At 39.4% G+C, this 24202-nt stretch overlaps 1 protein-coding gene and 1 long non-coding RNA gene across 4 annotated transcripts in view; one reads left to right on the top strand and one right to left on the bottom strand.

Annotated features, from left to right (window-relative positions):
* The window catches only part of GRM5 (glutamate metabotropic receptor 5), a 597259-nt gene that overhangs the window by 76205 nt on the left and 496852 nt on the right, over positions 1-24202 (bottom strand). The gene's annotated exons all lie outside the window — the stretch shown is intronic.
* Positions 1-24202, top strand: part of LOC122676914 — a 262627-nt gene that overhangs the window by 71563 nt on the left and 166862 nt on the right. The window contains exon 2 of one of the 2 annotated variants that reach the window (XR_006335661.1): positions 7820-7912. The exons of the other annotated variant lie outside the window; for it this stretch is intronic. This is a non-coding gene — a long non-coding RNA (uncharacterized LOC122676914). The remainder of the gene's footprint in view (positions 1-7819; positions 7913-24202) is intronic. 2 annotated transcript variants of the gene reach the window in all.

Genomic DNA, 24202 nt, shown 5'->3' on the forward strand with positions numbered 1-24202 from the left:
CATGTGATGGCTAGAGCTCCAGCAGTTATCTTAGACTCTGAGGTAACGTTAAAGTCAGAAAACATGTTTTGGGATTTGGAAGAGAAAAATACAGGGAGTCTGAGTCCCTGTTAACCATGGGACCACTGGCTAGCTCTGGATGACGTATGTCATATTTATCTTATGTAAATTACTTTTATTTCCCTGATATATGCAGCCAATGGAGAAGGACATGGCAACCTATTTCAGTACTCTTGCCTGGGAAATCCCATGGCCAGAGGAGCCTGGCGGGCTACAGTCCATGGGGTCATAAAAGAGTCAGACACGACTGAGTGACTAAACAACAGCAACAATGCAGCCAGACCAAATCCTAACTGATATAGGTGTAACTTCCTGTATTTCGTAGTCAAGAATGTTGTATTAAGTGACTCTGAATGTCAATGGTTAATGGGAGCTAAGGGAGGCAGCAATAACAGTATGTAATGATGGTATAGGGGAGCAGAATTTGCTACCCCAAAATATGTCTCTTTGACATATTAATTATTTTAAGCTGGTTATTTTCCAAGAAACAGCAGACAAAGGAAAAACTCTGAAAACCAAATAGGAGGAGATGCCTTTTTGTCAGAAACATTTGCATTCATAAGCGAAAGCTCTCTTTGTAAGGGGATCTCCCTCACTGTATAGAAGAGGAGGATGAACAAATCTCTAGTAATTCTGATTGGTGGAGAAGGCAAAGACTTAAATCTGCATAATGACTTTTGTTCCCCTTATTACTGTGCTTTTTCTCTGCTAGCTGACTGTTGCCACCCATAACATCTTCTTTTGTCTTTAACTGAGGATGGTATTTAAGGTAAGGGCTTTGGCCATTTTGGTGAGTTCCTCATTTTTCCTGAGTCTCTCCCCTGTCTACAGGTTATTAAGCTCTTCGATTTCTCTTCTTAATGTCTCATGTCAATTTAATTCCTAGACCAGCCAGAAGAACATAGAAGGGCAGAGGAAAATTTCTTTCTCCTTGATAGTGACAAAGAAGTGTGTGGTTCTTTCAAAATATGTTAAAGGGCAGCTCTGTTGTAAAAAGGAATGGAAACATTCTTTTTCCTTTCCCTTATTTCTAACTTGCCAGTCTCTTTCTTCAAGATCTTAGGTTTTAAATAGTATTATTAGTTTATAATAAGATTCATTATGGGCTTAATAGAACTTATGAGTTAGCTTAGGATTCCCCAGAACACTTTACAAAATAGTTTCTGTGGGAAAATATATGCTTATTTAAAACACCTGTGCTTTTGACTTTAAAAACTGTGTATGTGGATAGCCCAGAGCAAATATGACAGTTATTTTATATAGTGTATAGAATTATAAATAAATGCATATCTCATTGCTGATGAATATGTGTGTTAGTCACTCAGTCGTGTCTGACTCTTTATGATCCCATGGACACAGCCCACCAAGCTCCTCTGTCCATGGGATTCTCCAGGCAGGAATACTGGAGTGGGTTGCCATTCCCCTCTCCAGAGGATCTTCCGACCCAGAGATCAAACCGGGGTCTCTTGTACTGAAGGCAGATTCTTTACCACCTGAGCCACCAGGGATGCCAGCTAATGAATATGCCTGTATCCATAGTCTAGGCGCCCAGGTTCACATACGCTGCTTATATGTAGGATTTCAGCTTCTGAGACTTTAGTATACCATAGGGTTTAGGTTCATATTTACAAATTTGCTCCTCATAGAAACTATTTTACAACAAGAAAATAGGGACCAATCATTCCTATCATTATTCTTCCCTAACAGTTTATAATAGTGATATGACAGTGAAATTTATGGTGTACTGTAGTTAATTCTCTAGGAGTCTATTTCCCCTGCTAGGTCTTGAGCTACTAAATGACCATAGTAATTTACTTATAGAGGAAAGATACTATGTGGTACATGAAACAGGAATCCCTTCATTAGCTAAAGAGAATCATTGTACATATATATTTCCCTGATGGCTCATTTGAAGACTCCACCTGCCAATGAGGGAGATGCAGGTTCAATCCTTGGGTTGGGGTGATCTCCTGGAGAAGGAAACAGCAACACACTCCAATATTCTTGCCTCAGTAACTCCATGGACAGAGGATCTAGAAGGCTATAGTCCATGGACTCGCAAAGAGCTGGCTGCGACTTAGCGACTAAACAACAACGAGGGCTTTCACTGGACTCCCTTCTTTTTGTTACCCCATGCTGTTTTATGGAATCTTAACTGTTTTTGTATAAATGTAATTAGCACACTAATTACTAAATGCCTTCTATATGATAAGATTCACCACTATTTTTATGTCAAATATATTCTTGAACTCTTCATGTGCAACCTGTTAACATCATGTGTGAACCTAAAGAAAACTCCACTAGATATGTGTTGGAAGAAATATGTGTAAGGCATGCCTCTAATGTGTTGTGACTATTTTCACAAACTTGTCAGAATTTATACATTCAGACGAGTGTTTTTTTTTTTTTTTTCATTTGACATGAACCACTCCAAAGACTTTATGTTGAGTTTAATGATGCTGCCATTGCAGAAAATATTTTTGAAGCTATTCTCTTGGAATAGCAAATTGGATTTTGATTAGAGTGTTATAATCACTGAATCTTATAATTGGATAAGATCTTAGAGTTTCCAAAAATGAATGTGCATCAGAGTCACTTGGAGAGTCTAGAAAAATACAACTCAGGAGTCTAAACTCGGGAGATTTTGAATCAGTACATAGGGGGTGGGACAAAGGAATTTTTCTTGAATAATAAGGCTCAATAACAGATGTGAGAGTTGGATCATAAAGAAGGCTGAGCACTGAAGAATTGATGCTTTCAGACTCTGGTGTTGGAGAAGACTCTTGAGAATCCCTTGGACTGCAAGGAAATCAAACCAGTCAGTCCTAAAGGAAATCAACCCTGAAATTCACTGGAAGGACTGATTCTGAACCTGAAGCTCCAATTCTTTGGCCACCTGATGTGAAGAGCTGTCAATGGAAAAGATCCTCATGCTGGGAAAGATTGGAGGCAGGAGGAGAAGGGGACTGCAGAGAATGAGATGGTTGGATGGCAGCACCGACTCAGTGGACATGAAACTGAGCAAACTCTGGGAGACAGAGAAGGACAGGGCAGCCTGGTGTGCTGCGGTCCATGGGTCACGAAGAGTCAGACACAGCTGAGCAACTGAACAATGGCAAAGTTCAGTGACTATACAACTGGCCCCGGGTTGGCAGCCCAGCCGTGGAGGTCATCAAGCTGACTTCTCATCCAGTATGTGAATGTCTTATATGATAATTCCCTAACCCTGCCTAAGGCTTTCTGTGAACTATAGTGTCTCAAGGCCAGGACTAGTAGGGGGGAAAGATAGATTGGAAATTCAGGAGGTCTGGATGGCGGATAGAGACTAGAGGTGAAATGTTTAGAAAGCTATCACAATAGGACTGTCAAGGGGTGATAGGGCAGTAACTAAAAGCCACTGTCCTGAGAACATTCAGCTGGTAAAGATATTTCAGGGCTAGTACTGAAGGAAATGATGAGGTAGATAGAGTCTGGATAGAGACTTCCAACCAAGTCAATGGCAGTCTATTAACTGAGAAGAGGGCTGTTAGAAGAAAAGGATCACAGTTTATAGGAATGACATCTAGTCTCAGTTTGGACGTGTTGTGTTTGAAATGTTTACGACCAGTGGAGCAGACAGAAGCAGAAGCTTAGGAGAGATATCAGGGTGGAAGTTATACCTTTAGGCATCATCTGTTTGTGAGTAGAAATTAGAGACATGGAAATGAATGTAATCAACAAGGAAATTCATGGATAATAGATTTAGAATTCTAGAGAGCCTACAAGTCTGATGTGACACTGACCTCAAGAAATGGCAGCGGAAGATGACATGCCAGGGAAGACATAAGCTAGATCAGCTAGAAGGAAGAAAGGATGTCAGAGGCCAAAGAAAAGTGGTTTCCTGGATGACCCACCATGCCCCTCCTCTAAAAATACAGTTTAAATTTTTTTTCTTTTTCTTTCTTAAATCCTCACCCAGAGAACTTGCACAGATCTTTGAGCTTCATTTTCCAGATATCTTTCCTAGTGGCATATCACTCTCATATTTACCCCCTTTCCTACACATGCCCCTGCTCAGTCGCTTCAGTTGTGTCCAGCTCTTTGTAACCCATGGACCGCAGCCCACCAGGCTCCTCTGTTCATGGGATTTTCCAGGCAAGGAAACTGGAGTGGGTTGCCTCCAGGGGATCTTCCCGACCCAGGGATCGAACCTTCATCTCTCATGTGTCCTTCATTGGCAGGCGGGTTCTTTACCGTGAGTGCCACCTGGGAAGCACCCTGCTTTTCCTACTGTTACATCTAATTCCTTTGAGCAAGGGGTGGTATCCTTCCACTGCTGTATTCCTGTCACGGGACATGTTCTATCAAATCTCAGAATCTTGAGATACTGTCAACCTTATTATACGTTTAGATTTTCATTGATTACTGTCCCCACTTTGTTTACAAACATCCGAATGCCCTGTTATTCTTCCTAAGTCTCTTCCTTACATTCTTCTGTGAACTACTGGGCCTTTTCTCCATTAATGGTTTTCTTTTCTTTTTTTTAATCCCTGTTTCATTCTTAGTATAATGGTAAATTATTGGCGGTGCTCAGTGTACCGGAAAGTCACGACCAGAAGGGTATGTAGAAGTTAACTAAGAATGTATGGAATATATGCTTTATATTTTATTATAAATTTAATCAACTTAGCATATGCTTTCATATTTTAAAGAATCTTGATCATATCAGTGACGTTCCCTCATAACAAGCATATTAGAGTTTCTCAGAAGATGCACAAGTATTTCCTTTCTGAAAAGCACAGGAGGCATAAATTACAAAATCAAGGCCTGTTTTCTGATGAAATTTATTTAGATAGGTCTCCATTTCTCACCAACCCCCCCACCACCGCCTCCGCTTTCACGCCTGATCTGTATTCTGTGATTCTCTAGCATAATCCATCCTTTCATAGCTTACAGTGACATATATTGGAGGTAACAAGGGTTTTTTCTTTTCCATTACAGTTTACTACAAGATACTGAATATAGGTCCTTGTGCCGCACACAGCACCTTGTTGATCTATTCCATGTGTAGTAGTTTGTGTCTGCTGACCCCTACATCCTAGCCGTACCCCTCCCCTGCCCCCTGCGTCCTAGCGTACCCCTCCCCTGCCCCCTGCGCCCTGGTGTACCCCTCCCCTGCCCCCTTGCCCCTTTGGTGACTATAAGTTTGTTTTCTATGTCAATGAGTCTGTCTCTGTTTTGAAAATAAGTGCATTTGTATCATTTTTTAAGATTCCAAATAAAAGTGATATCATATGATATTTGCTTTCCTCTGACATACTTCACTCAGCATGATAATCTCTAGGTCCATCCATGTTGCAGCAAACGGCATTATTTTATTTTTTATGGCTGAATAATATTCCATTATACATATGTACATATGTATGTATACATCTGTGTTGCATCTTCTTTTATCCACTCATCTGTCAGTGGACATTTAGGTTACTTCCATATCTTGGCTATTGTGAATAGTGCTGCTGAGAACATGGGTTCATGCATCTTTTTGAATTAGAGTTTTCCCCAGATAGACACCGAGGAGTGGGATTATAGGGATCATTTGGTAAGTCTATTTTTGGTTTTATAAGGAACCTCCATACTGTTCTTCATAGTGGCTGTACCAGTTTACATTCCCACCAACAATGTAGGAGAGTTCCCTTTTCTCTATACCTTCTCCAGCAGAAAATACAAGTTTTTTTTTTTTTTAAGGGCTAGTGAGGTGCCAAAACATTATTATGCACATTATCCTGTGATTCCACTTGTGTGCTGCCCATACATCTGATGAGAGATGGATGGCTCACTGATTTCCTGGACCCCTAAAAATGATGACTGCTTAGCAATGACTGGTACTCATGCTTACTGTTTGGGTATTAGTCTTACAGGATAAATATTCCCGTAGTTCATAGTTTCTGGACTGTTGAGTTTTCAAACCCTCCTCCAAGGTTTTGTTCAGGCAGAATGAATGAGGAGTCAGAGATCCTAGGACATGGGCCTGATGGTCTGTATGTTGACTTGGCAGGGAGTCCTTACTGAGCTCCATGCTTCCTGTATGATTTTGGAGGAAAGGAAGATGCTGCTGAGAATATCTGAGAGTCAAATTGTGCGTCCTTTGCTGTCAGGCAGGGCCTTTCAGGTGTACAAAACTCAGGCAGGGCTCTTGTGGGACTCTCCTTTGGCAGCGAGGAGCTGCCTGGGACTAACACCGTCAGGCCTGCTTTCAGCCGGTTCCACCAGCAGGCCACTGGTCTGCCTTTTCCTCTTTCTTTATGTGTCTGTATTTGGATCTCTCAGGGGCTGGCTTGAGATCACAGCATGATGCAGACTCAGAGTTCTTTCTGCATCATTCATAACCCTGATCATTTAATATTTTCTCATCATTTAGCCTAAGCTGGCGTTTTTCTGCTTTGATATTTGAGAAGAATTGGAAGTGGTGTGTGTTATATTTATTGTTGTTTAGTTGCTAAGTTGTGTCCAGGTCTTTGCAACCCATGGACTGTAGCCTGCCAGGCTCCTCTGTCCATGGGAATTCCCAGGCCAGAATACTGGAGAAGGTTGCCATTTCCTTCTCCAGGGTATCTTCTTGACCCAAGGATCAAACCCATGTCTCCTGCATTGGCAGGCAGATTCTGTACCATTGAACCACCTGGGAAGCCCATGTTCTATTTAGATGCCTTATTTTTCTTTCTATTACTATAAATACAATCTGTTTTGTGTGTATATATGTGCATATGTGGGGGGGGGGGTCTATCCGCTGTTCTTTACTATAAGCACCCTGATGTCAGAGACAACTTCGCCTCTTGCACACAAATGGAACCCTGTACTGAGCATAGTGCCTCACTCATATCGTTAGCATGGAAAGTACAAATTAATATGCAATACCTACTGTATAATCAAAGTATGTAATTATCATTGTGGTATATAGATCAAGTCATTCTCAGCAAACCTTTTTGTTGACTTTAGGAAGTCCCAAGTTACAGGACTGTTATGTACTGTTGTAGATAGAAATTTAAATTCAGTGTTTTACACCTGAATCTTAGAGTCAGGATTCTAAACCAGAGTGGGCAAAACTAAGTAAGCACCTAAGAGGCTTCCTTCTGCCTAGTGGCATGACGTGTCACAGTAGAAATGTTCCCGGTACTGACTTGGCAGTGATCAATATTTGTGCTTGACTGATTAATTCTGAGTTAATTCACTGGATCTGGGAATTATGAGTAGAAGTAAGAGGGTGGCAGTCACAGAAGTCATTCTTTAACAAGTATCATTTACTATAAGATTCAGATACACTGTTCCCCAAAAGGCTGTTAATTGCAACATTTTTTACTCTAGGCCAGAAAAAAGGCCCCCAGGTCCTCTTCAGGAAAGGCATATTCTAGAGTTGATTGATTTTCCCTTTCCTTTAGCATGAAACAAAACATACCATGAACACTCCCTCAAATAAAAATTTAGTCTCTATTCAAAGTGTTAGGTAGGTTTTAGGGATACTCACTCAGTGGGAAGCCACTTTATTCTTGTTTCTGTCAGCATTAAAAAAAGGAGAAACTAACATTTATTGAATGCCTACTAAATGTCAGGTGTTATCCTCGATATGTTAGGTAATTTTCATAATAAACAAGTGAGGTAAGCATCATTAACTCTATTTTACAGAGATGAAATGAGGTTTAATCTGACTTGGTGCTGAGATTAAAACCCTGTGAAAGTTTTTATTGATTGATTAACTGATTGACTCAGCTATTCCCTTCTCCAGGGGAATCTTCCAACCCAGGGATGAAACCCAGGTCTCCTGCACTGCGGACAGATTCTTTACCATCAGAGCAATCAAGGGAGCCAGACTGATGAGGTTAGTGGGAGGGAGAATCATGAATCATCAGCAGTGTCTGCCGTGGGCAGGGAGGGGTTGGTGGTGACATAGGTATTTGATGTTTGTTAGTAGTAGTGTTCAACTCTTTGCAACCCCATGGTCTGCAGCCTGTCAGGCTCCTCTGTCCATGGACTTCTTCAGGCAAGGATATTGGAGTGGGTTGCCATTCCCTTCTCCAGGCGATCCTCCTGACCCTGGGATCGAGCCCAGGTCTCCTGCATTGCAGGAGGTTTCTTTACATTGATATTTGTTATCCTGATATAAATCCATGCTCCCATCTGAGAAATCTCATTGGTTCAGAGTCTTCAGCAAGGTTCTCATCCTGGCTTATATGTTGTCCTGAGGGTTGCGAGCTAGACACAGATTAGTAAGTTAGTCCTTTTGTGTCCCTAAAGTTTTCTAGCATGGACATTTTTTTCTGAATGCGCACTCAGTACGCATAGCGCATGGGGACAAGAACTGTTGGTAGGACATGGCTAACATTGCCAGATAGGGGACTCCCAGCCACCCATTTGTCATTGGACCCAGCCTATTTCACGCCCTTCAAGGTTTAGTACATATTTTTTGTTTTAGATTCCCTTAAATAAAATTCCCTCAGAGAAACAGCATCTCAGGGCTATAGTTTTTATTTATTTATTTGCTGGTTTATTTTATAGGGGAAATTGAAATTGTATGCAAAGATTTATTTCACAATTAAGACAATAAAGAATCATTTAATAGTTCTGCAGAGTGCTGAGAGGGGGGATTATCACAGATGCACATTGGTAGGGAACAGCTTTGCAAAATATGACTTCTGGTCATACTGCAGATGAGTAAGAGAGGGAAAACACAGCATATGAATTTAAGTAAGAATAAAATGTGCTGGCTGGGATACTTCGCTCCATCTTTTCCTTTCCTCTCTCCCTCACTAGCTGACCCATCACTCTCTCATTTTCCGGCTCCTCTTTGAGCACGGCTTCTCTGATTCCTGGAGCGACAGGCTCCTCCCGTGTGGTCAGACAGCGCCTCCTGCCTGCCCTGTCTCTTGCACACGTTTTCCGCACATGATAGCACAGCGATGATGCTCATAGTGAGCTCGTCAGTCTTTCACGCAATAGGCGGAGAGACTGATCAGCAGGAGACTGCCTTTTGCTCTGCTGTGCCAGGCACTGTGGCCAGCACACAACAGGCCTAAACAGGTTTGAACAAATGAATGATTCTGCCAATTGCAGGGAGACCAGCTGAAGACGCGAGAGACACACACTTCACTTCTGGCTCGCACGCAAACACTTCCTGTGATTATGGGGGTCTTCCTCTGCTCATCTGCGTCTCCATTTTTCTGTACAAAAAATGGAAATAACGCAAACGTCCCTTCCCTAATGAAGATTTTAATATAGAGAAACCCTTGTAGAAGAATCTGCATATGAGAAATTTAAGACTGATTGCCTGAAAAGCCCAGTGAAGCAATTATTCAGGACTGGGAAAATAAAATACTTAAGACTGTTTTTGTATTTTACTAGAATAAAACATTGAGGTCATCAATGTTAAACCAACAGACGATGAATGGAATTTTACAGACATGATTTGAGCTATATAATTAATTTTATAATTAATTTCTATTTATGTTACTTTTCGGGCTTGCCAGACTTTTCAGGCTCCCTTTCTTCTCCTTTCAGTCAGAGTCTTTTTTTTTTTTTTTAACTTTTTACAAATAATCTGCATAGACAGTAAAAAAGCCTTTTCCTCTTGTGATTGTTCTTCCACCCAAATGTTCAAAGGGTTTCGGATTTTTGTGACTCAGAATTCTTGCTGCCACTCTCTAGGTTTGACGGTACTCCTGTATTTTCATAGACCCCGTTACACAGTCTTGATTTTTTTTCCCCCCTTTGAGATATACCAGACTGCTCTAGGGCTTGGGTTTACATTACCTTTCCTAAGACTGGCTGCACAAATTCAGTGCATACCCTGCCATGGGTTTTTACCTCCTGTTTCTCCTCCTCAGACTACAGTTTCTGAATTTTAAGTATTATCATATTATAAGGATTCCTCAGGTGAGCTACTGGTATATATTTAAGTAACAACAATGCTCACGTTTATTATAAAGTGAAAACATGAGAAACAAAGCCTCCATGTGAAGGTGCACTGAAAATTGTTCGCTGAGCAAATCTAGTGTGTTCCACTCCCCTCTTAGTTCAGTTCCCATTATTGAGGGTCTGAGTCTGCACTGTATCTATACAAAGGCAATTGTTTACTCCTTAAAATAGTCTGCTGGCGCAGTGCTCAGGCTCTGTGCTCTGCTGGGCACCACCCTCAGCACTGTACACTCATTTCTTCTCTACAATCCACAACCTTCTATGAAGTGGGCCCCTTGTTTCATGCATTTTCCATCAAGGAAACCGAGGTAGTAGGATTGGAATTGAGGAGCATTTGAAAAGGAAACATAGGAGGAGAAAAAGAGACAAGGAGGGAGAGAAAAAAAGTAAATGTGAAGGAAACAGCCAAAATTACAAGTCAGATGTACAGAGGAAGTCCTGTCCAGCACAGTGATAGACTGTCATGAGAGAATTATAATATTTCTGGGAAATTACTACTGAGAGTTCAGGTGGGAAACAGTAAAAGCTTTAGGAGGGAAGATAATAATGCCTTCCTGCCTACATCTCAAGGATTAGAGTAAGGACCATATAAAACAACCCATGACTTGAACAGTGGTGTAATAATTATGAAGTGTGAAAAAGGGGGGAAAGAGATGTATATACATAAAACAATACTGAGTCAACATCTGCTAAATTGCCTGTGTGTTTTATTGGATTGTGCTATGTTTTTCTGGGGAAAAGCCAGGCCTGTTTTATCTTTCTATCCTGTTTATAAATGCACAACCCAAGTAAATGGTGTTGTATTGTCTTAAGTTGCTTGTAAGTGCAAGGCAGCACATATGCTCTCTGAATTTTTCACTCAAAGTGATTTTTTAAGAGGTGGCAAGATAGGAGACATTTATCTACTTCATATTACTCATGTAATACACCAGTGCTTTATGAAGCATTTTCCAAGTGGGTTAGATAATGTAGTGGTAGGCACCATGTTATAATGTTTTATGTTCTTGGGGAGGGGGGCATGTGAGAATTTATTTTGCCTAAGCTATATTTATCAAAAGCTGAAATCAATGAAACCACAGTATTTCCTTCAGTCTGGTTCTATCAGAGTGGTTTTTGACCATGATGACATTGTTTTTAGCCAGGCCACAAATTTATCATTGTGAAGAGGAAAGTAATGCACATTTTTCATTGCTTCGTTTCTGGCAAGATGCAAAGTGGTTTAGGACCTCTTTAGGTCCTCTGAGGACCTGTTTCGAGCAGGTCCATTGAGAGAGGGCATTTTAACATTTATCTTTCCTGAAGGAAATGGTGTTTACATTTATAAGGATACCATCTTTTTGGCTGATCTGGTGGGATACATAAATTTATAAGTTACTGAGGAATGAGATTAGTAAGGAGCCATTTTATAATTTATCAATACACGAGCCCTGGCACCTCACTGAAAAAATGTTGTTCTTTTCAGCAGTGACTGAAACAACTTCATCAAATTCACTTATTTGAAAAAGACCACTGCACAAAATTTTTCACAGCATTTTAGTGATTCCTTTAGAGAGAATCCAGCAATTAATGGCCATTCTGTTGTTGCCTGCAGCTTCTGATTATCACGGATAAAAAGCATGAGTTTTCAAGGAACACTTTCACGCTAAGGCTTGAGCCTTACTCCTGCTACTTACTGTGTGATCACAAGGATGGGTTTTACATTTTTAACCTCAGTTTTCTGTAAAATGGAGAGAGTGATTCCAACTTTTCTGGATGAGACCTTTCAGTATAAGGGGGATTGGTGGCAGAACATGAAGTTCCTATTATAGCGGGTGACAGGCACTCAATACCTGGAGATTTCTTTCTTCTATTCTGTAATTTATTTCTTAGCAAATATTTATTGAGTGTCTGCTGTGTTCCAGAAGTCTGTTTTTCTCAAGTGGACAAAACATGCGACCCCCCACCCCCTCTCTTTAGCTTGTATTCTAACTGGGGAGACTGACAATATATGATCAGCAAAAATAAATGAGCACATTAGCAACAGAATAGAATAAAAGGTTATATGTGAAGTAGGGAAATTAAGAGGTGGAAGAGGCTAAAGAGGGACAACTGATAGTCCTAAGCAAGTTGGTCAAGGTAGACATGTGAGCAAGGACTTGAAGGAGGCAAGTGTAATAGCAGGATGGGTGTCTAGGGTGGAGCATTCTAGGCAGAGACCCCGGGATAAAAGCTTCCAGATATTTAACAGAAGAACAAAAGGACCAGTGTATCAGGGGACAGAGAGAGATGAAGTGAAAGGAAAAGTATCCAGATTCATAAGAAAGGGCCAGGTCTTATAGAACATAAATGTGACTTTGAATGAGGGGGAACTATTGTGTATTCTTGGACCATGGACTGACATGATCTGGCTTACTTTTTAAAAAGGTACCTTTGCCAAAAAAAAAAAAAAAAAAAAAGGTACCTTTGCCCAGGTTATTGAGAAAGCGGCTTTAGGTCAGGGCAAGGGTAGAATCAGGATGATTAGTTAGAAGGTTATTTCACTAGTAAAGGTGATTAATCATGATGACTAGGGCCTGGATCTATTTCTCCTGGGGGAGGTAGTGAGACATGGTGGACTTCTATATTTGAAGGAAGAGTCAATAGAACTTCCTGACCAATTGACCAAAGGATAAGAGAAAATTCAAAAGATGATTCCAAAGTTACTGGCCTGAGCTACTGAAAGAATGGATTTGTCATCCCATGAAATACAGAATGCTAAGGATAGAGCAGCCTTGGGGAATCAGAAAGTAAAGACCTGGATTTCAGTTTTGGAAATGTAAAATGAAATATCTATTGCACATTCAAATAAATATGTCAAGTAGGCAGTTGATATTCAAGTCTGGAGGTTTATGAGAAGTCTGGGCTATATATTTAAATTCAAAAATTTACTGCATATAACCAAGAATGAGACTGAGTAAGATCACCAGCGAAGCAAATGTAGGTAGGAGAGGATGAAGACTGAACCCCGGGACACTCCAGAAGTCTATCCTTAGTTCTGTTTCCACCACACAGTTAGATGTAAATGTACAAATACTGAAAGCAGTAGACGCTAGATCTCCCCTGAGAAGGTTAATTTTTTTTGCCATTGAGGAAAACAGAAAAAGCGAATAATGATTCTGTTATTATCCACTGAAACCAGAAAAACTTTTGTTCGGGGAGAGTGATTAAAAAAATAGATAGCAGGGGAAAAACAAAAATCTAGTTTCAAGCATCAGAGGAATCCAAACATCAGTCTTGGGAATAGATTTCAGTCTAGAATGGAAGACAAAAATAGGCACGTGTATGAAAATATGTTAATTTTAGTTTTCACATAATATATTTGTAATGAACTTTGGCAAACTGGAAACAACCAACATTAACAGAAAATAATAAATGTGGTTTATGTGTCCAGTTGTTAATTTACAGACAGTACTGCTTGTCATTCATGCATTGATAATGAAATAGCAGCAAAATATATTAATTAAAAAAAAAAAAAGCAGTAGAGACTGGGCACTGTAGCTGAGTTTATCAGCACTCCAGAATCTAAAAGAAATAAATAGGAAACAACAAGAAATTAAAAATAGAAAGATGGCATATGCTGTTTAGATTTGTGATAGCTCATGACTATGATATCTTTTTGGAGCTTCCAAATGACATTAACCTTGTGTAATCCATTCATTTGGAATCAGAAATCATTTGGAATCTTCTTATATTATCTAAGAAGATAATCTAAGTGCGGTTAAAAGAGAAGTTTATAATAGTTCAACAAATGCCAATTCATTGCCTGTCCTGTGCCATTTGCTGGGCTAGGCAATCACTGACTTAGAGGATATTACTTTAAAATGTGAAAGACATTCAATAGAGGTTGGAACTTTTCCCAGATTTTCTCATTTATTTTTAAATCAGTCTATCTCTATATTCATTTCTTGTCAGTATGTTTTTAAACCTAATTAACACTAGTCAATTAAGTGATGCTAGTGGTAAATAATCCATCTGCCAGTGCAGGAGAGGCAAGAGAAGCAGGTTCAGTCCCTGGGTCAGGAAGATCCCCTGGAGAAGGAAAGGGCAACCCAATCCAGTATTCTTGCCTGGAAAATTCCATGGACAGAGAAGCATGGCAGGCTACAGACCACATGGTCGCAAAGAGTTGGACCCGACTTAGCAACTAAACAACCACCACCACAAAAGAGTGATAATCATTAACATAATTGAGTTGTTAATAGGTACCAAACTGTTGTGTGCTATTCAATCTCTCCAGTAATTCAGCGACTAAACAACAGGAGTGATAATCATTAATATAATGGAATTGTTAATAGGTACCAAACTATTTGTGTGCTATTTAATCTCTCCAGTAATTCTATGAACTAATTACTACTGTTACCTATATTTTTTAGGTAAGAGGAAGCTGAAGCTCAGGGAAGGGAAATTTACATTTTCTTAAAGTCACACAGTGAGTCATTGATAGCGTGTGGATTTCAACAGGTTGTGTCTGATCCAAGCCTTTTGATTTAAACCACTGTTATTGGAAGATAATAAAGATGAATTGTTCCAGACGTGTTTCACAGGCAGTCAGAGATCTCAGCTATATTTTTTTTACACTACATTTGTCATAAATTTTGCCTTTCTTTCTTTTTCTTTTTTTTTAAATACATTTTGCCTTTCTTAGATAGCACTGGTGAGTCTATGTAACAAATGTAAGGGAAATCTATTAATAGAAATTGCTTAGGGATCCAGGAATTCTATTGTTAAAGTATTTTTTTTTTTACAACTAGTCACCATTATGATGTCTGATATTTAGAAAAGGATATTTTCCATAAATAGGCTTTGATAGGAAACTAAATGTGAAATAGTGATTCACTTGCTTCAAAATAGCTTGGTTATATTAGAAAAAATATTTTTGAATACACATTCCTTAGAAATATTCCTTAGAGTTTTGCTTTCTTCTTAAAAATTCTCCCTTTTACCTGGTTAACTTCTCGTTTTGACATGAACTTTGATTTGAACATGAAATTTGATTCCATTCCATGACCTGGTTAATTTTTTTCCCGTCAATGTGATCAGCACTTACTCTCACGCAAGCAGTTTTTGTTTTTTTTCTTCCACCTTCCTTCCTTCCCTTTGTAGTTCTGGTCATTCATTCATTCTTTCCCTTGTTCCTCCTCTCTCTCTCTTATTATTAGACAAACATTAGATTAGTTTGCATATGTGCATGGCATACGTAATGTATTGACATTGCTCTTTATCTGTGTGTGTCTGCCCAGGCCCTGGACCACTTGAGGGCAGGAACTGTGACTCCCTGATCACCGTGTGTCCAGTGTCCCGTGCTTTGTTTGAGCCACACTGGAGCTATTTGCTAGTGAGCATTTCTTTCCTTTGTGCCACCAATGCAAACTTAAGTATTGTATGTATTATATGTTGTCCTCTTAGTGCAGTTACTTAAGTCAGCCTTCTTCTACTGTGGATATCTGGTGCATAGAAATGGAAGGTCAGACACTTTACATGTTTATTTTAATCAAAAGAACCTAGCACAGTGTTGAAAACAGTGTAGAAAGTTGATTAACAAAAATAACTTTTGCTGAATGAATGAGTGATAGGATAGCCAGCTTGTATAGCATGTGTTTCTATTCAAATTATAACCTAACTTAGAAGCCAAGAAATTAGAGGTCGCATTATGAGAAACTATTCCATTTAAAATACTAACAGGAGCTATTTATTACCATTGTAATTATAATGGGAAATAGATGGGGAAACAGTGGCTGACTTTATTTTTTTGGGCTCCAAAATCACTGCAGATGGTGATTGCAGCCATGAAATTAAAAGACGCTTACTCCTTGGAAGGAAAGTTATGACAAACCTACATAGCATGTTAAAAAGCAGAGACATTACTTTGCCAACAAAGGTCCGTCTAGTTAAGGCTGTGGTTTTTCCAGTGGTCATGTATGCATGTGAGAATTGGACTGTGAAGAAAGCTGAGCGCCGAAGAATTGATGCTTTTGAACTGTGTGTTGGAGAAGACTCTTGAGAGTCCCTTGGACTGCAAGGAGATCCAACCAGTCCATCCTAAAGGAGATCAGTCCTGAGTGTTCGTTGGAAGGACTGATGCTGAAGCTGAAACTCCAATACTTTGGCCACCTGATGCGAAGAGCTGACTCATTGGAAAAGACCCTGATGCTGGGAGGGATTGGGGGCAGGAGGAGAAGGGGCCGACAGAGGATGAGATGGCTGGATGGCATCACAGACTTGATGGACATGAGTTTGAGTAAACTCCAGGAGCTGGTGATGGACAGGGAGGCCTGGCGTGCTGTGATTCATGGGGTTGCAAAGAGTAGGACACGACTGAGCGACTGAACTGGACTGAATTCTAAAAAATAAGCATATTTCTTATCTAAACTTGTAACAAATTTCCTCTAAAGAATCGGAAACACCTAATAAATGGAAAGAGGTTTTTTTTACCCTTCCCTCATCCAAAGTGAATTGTAATAATTAAATAGGCAGCACTTTTTACAAACATTTCAAATGAAAAATATCAGAGCAACCTGGAGATAATTAACATGTAACCAGTTTGAAAGCTGATTTTTTTCTCTTTCTATAATTTCCTGAAAAATACAGGGCTCCAAAGTGTAATTGTGAAGAGAGACATGTGGTGTAGCATAAAATGGTGGAATCACAGTGCCTGGGCTTGATTTTCCACTAGCTTTGTGACCTTGAGCAATTTATAGAATCTTCCTGGGTTTTAATTAATTCAGTTGTAAAATAATAGTATCTACCTCATAGGATTCAAAAGGATAATGCTTAAGAGAGTTAAAAATATTGGTGATGAAAAGCAATTCTTCCCATGTTTTTATTTACTCGTTAAAAAGTAAAAAAAAAAAAAAAAAAGTTCCGGGAAAAGCAGGGCACAGTGAGGAATGTAGATGAAGGCCACGTTTGTAAGAGAGCAGCTCAAATGCCAGAGCTTACAGCTTGTCAGCAGTTCTGCCTCCTTGGAGCTCACCCCCTCCACCCTGCCAGGGTTCCCACTAATTCCCTTTTGTTTGACTCTGTTCTCTTTTCTCCCCTTTAGTGCAGATACAAAGGTTCCAAAGCAATTAGGTAACTGAGGGAACCACAGGACTTCCTAGAGAATTTTCCTACTGACTTTAAAATGTAGCTAGGCACTGCGCTCCTTCCCATTTTACAACTTTGCACTTTAAGTTCTATTTCTTCATGAGTGAAAAGCAGGAGAGCATTCTTTCTGTCATAAAGCTTCCCACAACTTACTTCTTCAAAGTCATGTTGTTGTTGTTTTCTATGCTTTTTCCTTTTACTTGGGTTTGTTGGAAGGTTGCCAGAGTTGGCATACCCAACTGAAAGGGTTTCCCTGGATTTGGCTTTGGCCTGGGCAACTCATGATCTGCTACTTGTAACCCATCCTAAATTCTTTGAAGGAAAACAAAGATACTTTCTAGTACAATATTTGCATATATCTGGTGGGGAGTTGTGTTCAGTGAAAAAGTTGTCTTGGCGGAAAACTGAAGGGAATTTTCTGAGTGCCTAGCCCAATTGTTGCCTTCCACTATTTCTTCCTCCTTCCTCTTTCAAACAAGACCTCACTGAAGTTACATTCTTGTCTCAGGGCAACAGTGACCTCCTCGTATTGACTCTAATTTCTGATCTCTTCATTGCCCTTTATTCCCACTGCACCGTCACAGTCCAAACCACCAACAGGTTCACGCTGTGACTTGCAACATCTCATTCCCGTGGTTTTCTCTCCTCCTCCTTTCAAAGTCCCCAAATGGAGTCTTTATTTTAAAATTTTATCTTTTAATATTCAATTGTTTAAATAGCTCAAATAGTATAAAGTATTTTAAACAAATTTTAAACACGCAGGGAAGTGTAGAACAAACATAAACATCTGGATTCAACAGATATTGATATTTTGTCATTTGTTTCAAATGACATATACATACAACTTACAGATATAATTAAAACCTCTCTTGTAAATCCTACCAGACTCCCTCCCATCTGTTTCCAGATGAAACCACTATTCCGAAATCAATATCCTTTCTACTCATGTTTTTAAACAATACTAACGCTTTACATTGACTTATATGAATGATATTTATAAAGTAGTCCATCATGACTGCAGGTTTCTCTGGTGGCTTAGTGGTAAAGAATCTGCCTGCCAATGCAGGAGACTTGGGTTCAATCCCTGGGTCAGAAGAACCTCTGGAGAAGGAAATGACAACCCACTCCAGTATTCGTATGTGGTAAATCCCACAGACAGAGGAGCCTGGTGGGCTACAATCCATAGGGCTGCAAAAGAGTCAGACAAGACTTAGCGACTAAACAACAATAGTAACAACTATCATGATTGCACTTCCTTTTCTTATTCAGTTTTTGGATATTCCTGGAAATAATACTTGCTCTGTTTAAAACTATTCTCTTTGCTCTAATGTAGACATAAGGTCAGAGAATTTTATGTTTTGGTCAGACAAATGTTGACATTTTCAGTACTTAGAACATTGCCTGGGATAAGGAAGTGCTAGTTATGTAATTGTTGAATGAATGACTACATGACTGAATGAATATATATGATGACTCTTAATTTCCTGTAGAATAAACTTTAAAATAGTTACATGCCTTATGAAGCCCTGCAAGAGATGGCCTTTGCTTGGCTTACCTGTCTCATTCCCCTATGTTCTCAGTTCCTCCTCAGTTTTTGTATTCTAGGCCCCAGACACTCTTCTCTTTCATTTGAATTTGGCCAACTTCCATCTTTAATTCTTACATGGATATGCAGTTCATTGAGGAGGCAACTTTAAACCTCATCCCAGTAGCTTCCAATGATACAGGCTCCTACACCATTCTAGTCTTCTGTTGACACTCAGCATCTTTTTACTTGTCAGTATTTAGGAAGATAATCACTATGAAGGCAGCAATCTTGTTTATCCTATTCACTGCCAACATGGATACCTGAAGATTGTTAGACAAGCTACTTGCTGTCCTTAATGAAAGTGACTTGAATTAGAAATATTGTCTATGTTCTGCCCTCATCCTCCATTTAACATCTTTCTTTCTTTCTTTTCTTTCTTGTTTTTCTGCCAGGTTTCCTTTCTTTCTAATTCTTGTTTCCTGGTTACTTTCAGTTTATGATGGCTATTAAAAATACTGGTAGCCTGATACTGGGGCTTCCTCAGTGGCGCTACTGGTAAAGAATCCGCCTGGACCAAGAGATGCGGGTTCGATCCCTGCGTCAGGAGGATCCCCTAGAGTAGTGAATGGCAACCCACTCCAGTATTCTTACCTGGAAAATTCCATGGACAGAAAGGCCTGGTGGGCTACAGTCCATGGGGTTGCAAAGAGTCAGACACGACTGAGGGTGCATGCACACACATACACATTTATTTTAATGGAGTTATTGATGAAAATACATTCTCATAATACATTATTATATGCATCTGTATGTGTATGTGCAAAACAAGTAACCCACAATCCTACCTCTCATTAACATTTTTTCTTAACAATAGGTAACATTCATTTCAAACATCTTTCTGTGAATACATACAAGGAAATGGCTAAATATAATATAGATACTAATGTCTGCCTCGCCTAGTTGTTTTTATAGACAGTTATTTAATTCTAAGATCTCTTAACTGTGCTAACAATCTTACAGAGTTGTACCGGAATTAAATTAACATTTGTATGAGGCTTCAGCCAGTTCCTGGCACACAGGAAACATTATGTGTGTGTTAGTTGCCATTATCACAATGAGGGCACTGATCCAGAGTGATCTGAGTGGTCATGTTACAGGCCAGAGTCGGGCAACGGTAAGCCAAGTGGGTAGAGAAAGACCCAAGCATCTCTGTAACAAGCTCTGGAATAGCTGAAGCCATCAGAGCAGTCTTCTGACTTAGCTGGCAGTGCCAGGTGCCAAGTGACTTTGAATCAGAGTCAGTGAGATAGCTGCAAACAGCTATAAGCTCTTTGGAAAAGTGCTGTAGATCTTAATTAAAAGTTAAACTTCATGTACTGTCCGTGTGGAGCCCTTTCCAGGTCTAGCACTTATTCTCTCTTCTCCCCTCCCACTTTCTCCCCCATATCCCTGCATATACACACACACTCACACATATGCATGTAGCAAGAGGAAGGTCATTTCATGCTTCTGCTTGAGACACTTCCCTGGCCCCACACAGTCTATAGGATAAGGTCCACACTCCTTAGTTAAAGCTGTCTTCAGAGGATGGCCCTAATACTTTCATCTTCTTTTTTTTAACACTCCCCATCATTTATTGCAGATTGACACACACTTAATGGGGGCCTCCTCTGTGTCAGGCATGGTGTTAGATGCTAGGGATGCAAAGATGAGTGAGATACAGTTATGTCCTTGAGAAACTAAATGATTCAGCGGTGGTGGTGGGGGGGGGATAAGGATATAGGACCTTAAAATCCAGTTTGAAAATGATATAAAGAGGGAAGCAGAATTTGCTTTAGAAATACAGAATAGGGGACTTATCAGTGTCTAAGTACAGCAAAGAAAGTATCAGAGAGAAGGTGACATCTAGGCAGAGGTGAGCAGGAATTATTCTAGTAAATAAGGCAGGGAAGGTAACACATGTACGGACAGGGAGGAATAAAATAGTGTTGCGTGTAGATGAGAGTTACAAGCAGCCCTTGATACTAGAATGTAAACTGAGAATCGTGAAGTGGTGGTGAATGAAATTAGAGAGGTCGTAGGAGGGTGAGGGAACTCTGTATGCTCAAATACTTGGGTATATCCCATAGAGCTATGAAAACACTGGTAAGTGTTGAGCAATTAAATACAATGGACAGATCTGTATTCTGGATACATTAGCTAGTAGCAAGGTGAAAAAACAGACTTAGAGGCATGTAGCATAAATTTGGGAGTAGAGAAATAAACTGGGAGGTTACTGCAATAGTCAAATGTGAGATGCTAACTTAGCCAAGGGAGAAGTTTTACAAATGAGAGGAGAGGAGGGATAAAAATATCTATCAGTGCCAATAGGAGAATTTGCTGAGTGACTGGATATGGGTGGCCAGGAAGAGGGAAGTGTTTATGTGACTCACTTCTTTTTGTTTGGAGAAATGAGAATGATGGTGCCATTCCGAGCCTCAGTGCTGCATGCTCTTTCCAATATGATCTCCTTCACTTAAAAAATTTTTAATTTATTTTGTCTTTTTCTTTTGTGGCCACACCATGCAGCAGGTAGGATCTTAGTTCCCTGAATAAAGGGGGAATTGAGCAGGAATTGAACCTGTGCCCCCTGCATTTGAAGCCTGAAGTCTTAACCCCTGGACTACCAGGGAAGTCTTCGTCTTCACTGGTTTAAAAGTGAACTTAAAGACTATGCCTCAAGATTAAACCTTTAAAATTTCTCCAGGGGTAGGTGTGCCCTTCTCCATTTTTCCATAATACTCTGCTCATTCCTCCCCTGTAGCACGTGGTCGTGAATATACAGATGTAATTTTTTTGTCCTATGTTTCATAAAACTATCACAATGAACATGGTCTCCTTTTTCATTCAACAGAAAAGAATTTTATTATTACTATTTGGACTATAATAATGTGCTGGGAAAACTGGAGTTAAAAAACATAGTTCTTATTTAATTTACCATCTTGTTGGGAAAGAGATAAGACGCTTTCGCTTTCCCAGGAGAGGTGGTTATTGTTTACATGTTTTTCTCCCACTAGATTATTAAGTTTCTTGGAAACTTAGACTAATTTTATATTTCCAGTTTTTCTATTACATTTTCTGGTACACACTCAGGCCTTAATTTGTTAAATTAATTCATACTTGAAAATCTCAAAGACATCTCCAGCTGATCTTGTCTAAAACCAAACTTCTGATCTTTATCAAAAAAAGCATTTATTTCTTCAGTCCTCAAGGCAGAAGATTGGGCAGCCTTACTTAATATCCATTGCAACCAATCATCTGTATGTCCTGTTGATTCTACTCCAAAGTATATCTGAAATCTTCCAATGCACTATCAGCCCAAGACATCAAGAACTTTCGGTGTCTGCAGTGGCAACCAGCGTTAACCACCCCATCTATCTCCCTGGTTCCCCTTTCCATTTGTCTCCAAATTATCCTCCCCCACAGCAAACAGAATAATATTTTAGAAGTATGCATCCAATCATGTTTTCTTCTTCTACTATACTCCCTGCAAAGGTTTCTCATTGCACTTAGTATTAACCACGCAAATCCTGAACCTGTTCTATGAGGCTGTATCTGAACTAGGCTCTGCTATCTTTATGACCTCTTATCACATCGTTTTCTCATTGGCTTATCCATAAATAGACCTTTTTCTTAGCCAGAAATGCCCTTCTCATTATTTTTTGATAGCTATGTCTGTATTTATCACTTAGTTTTCTGCTAATTTTCACTTCTTTAGAGAGATCTTTTATGATCACAAATTTAAATTATGTCTCCCCTGCTATATTCATTTTCTAAAAAACTTATTCTTTTGCTTCATGCTCCTTAACACAATTTGTCTGTGCCTGTGTGTGTGGCACAGGGGAGGGAGGGAGAGGGAGAGAGTCCTCTCTCTCTCCCAACAAGATGGTAAGTTACTTAAGAACCATGTCTTATTTTTTAACCCTACTTGTATCCAGCACATTATTCTAGTGCAAATAGTAATACTAAAATACTTTTCTACTGAATCAATGAAAAAGAAGACCATGTTTCATTGTGATAGTTTTACAAAACATAGGACAAAAGTTTACACCGGTATATTCATGTTCAAGGGGTTTAGCCATGTAGATGCTTGAATCTGTGAAACAGTTGTTCAATTTAATGATAATCCATATTGAAATTAGGAATTATGAATAGAAAAGTAAAGAAATAGTATAAAGGAACAGATCACCAGTACTGATTTTTATTTCCCTCACAAGAGAACCAATCATGTTTTTTTTTTTTTCCTTTCTTACATTTTTACTGTATGTGTGTGTGTTTGCATTATTTCATCTGTTTAGCCAAGTTTAATAAACACTCTGTGTCCTGCCCTGATGTGGCTCTGGGCACACCAGGATTTATGAGTATCAGAAAGCTTATCATCTGTGGTGAAAATCGGACTCACATGCTGTCACATGCTACTTGGGTGTTTTATTAAATCAGAATTTTTAATTGTTTTTTTTTTTTAAGAAAAAGGAAGTTTTCTGCATAAATACCACTCACAGAAAACTAAGTCTTAATGTGAGCTGGTCTCAGAGGGCCCAGAATCACAGGATTTTTAGAACCAGGCTTTTGCAATAAGCTAATACAGCTACCATGGATAATCTCTTGTCCTGTGAGAAATCCAGTCAAACACAAATGATGTTATAATCTAGCCTCTAGGAGTTTGTGTTAAATCCACCTTAATTGTAAAATGACTAGATGACCTGACCTACCAAGTGGGCCCTCTTCCTGGAATGTCCTTTTCTCTTATTTTCCTGGAAAACTTAGTTTCACAGGTCCCCTTCTTATATTTTGTGTTCACAAATCTGCATCCTTAGCTTTATTGTAATCACACTTTTACTTTTTGCCTCTCTTATTAACTTCTTGACAATAGAGTGGCATGTCTTTATTTTTATATATTTCAGTGGTAGGCAAATAGGTGCATAATATGCATTTACTAAAGGTTTATTGAATAAATTGGAAGGAAAGATGGAAGGTATCATTCTGTTTTCATATTGTAAAGATTAGAAACAGCTATAAAATATCATTTTGAGAAGACAATGACAATAATTTCCTAACATGTTTGGAGGAAAAAACTCCTAAACCAAAACATCACGAAAACAATAACAAAAAACAACCCTCTCAAAGTACCCCCCAGACCAGGGAGAGATGAGTCTTACCCTGTGTTGACATTATTTGAAAACTCATTAGTTAGAGGTTTCTGGTTTAGGTTAAGGATAAGCACTAAGAGAAACATAGAGTTTTAGACCAAATTCTACCTAATTCTGTGCTATCCTTTGGTCCTTGGACCTGTCATATATTTTAGTCTCTTCCTGGCCAATGTTTCTCTCTCTATGCCTCAACTCACAGTTAACTGGGGTCCTTCCTAGCAAATTCTGGGAATATCCTGAAGATGGGCTGAAAATGCCCAGTAGACAACCTAAGGATTCTGATCCAGTTTAGCGGTGAAGGCAGGAATATAGGCTGATTTCTCTCTGAGATACAGGACTTTCATGATTAGCCCTGGTGTTGGGAAGGCTTCTGTTC

The sequence above is a fragment of the Cervus elaphus genome, chromosome 2 (genome assembly GCF_910594005.1).
Source record: "Cervus elaphus chromosome 2, mCerEla1.1, whole genome shotgun sequence".
Lineage (NCBI taxonomy): Eukaryota > Metazoa > Chordata > Mammalia > Artiodactyla > Cervidae > Cervus > Cervus elaphus.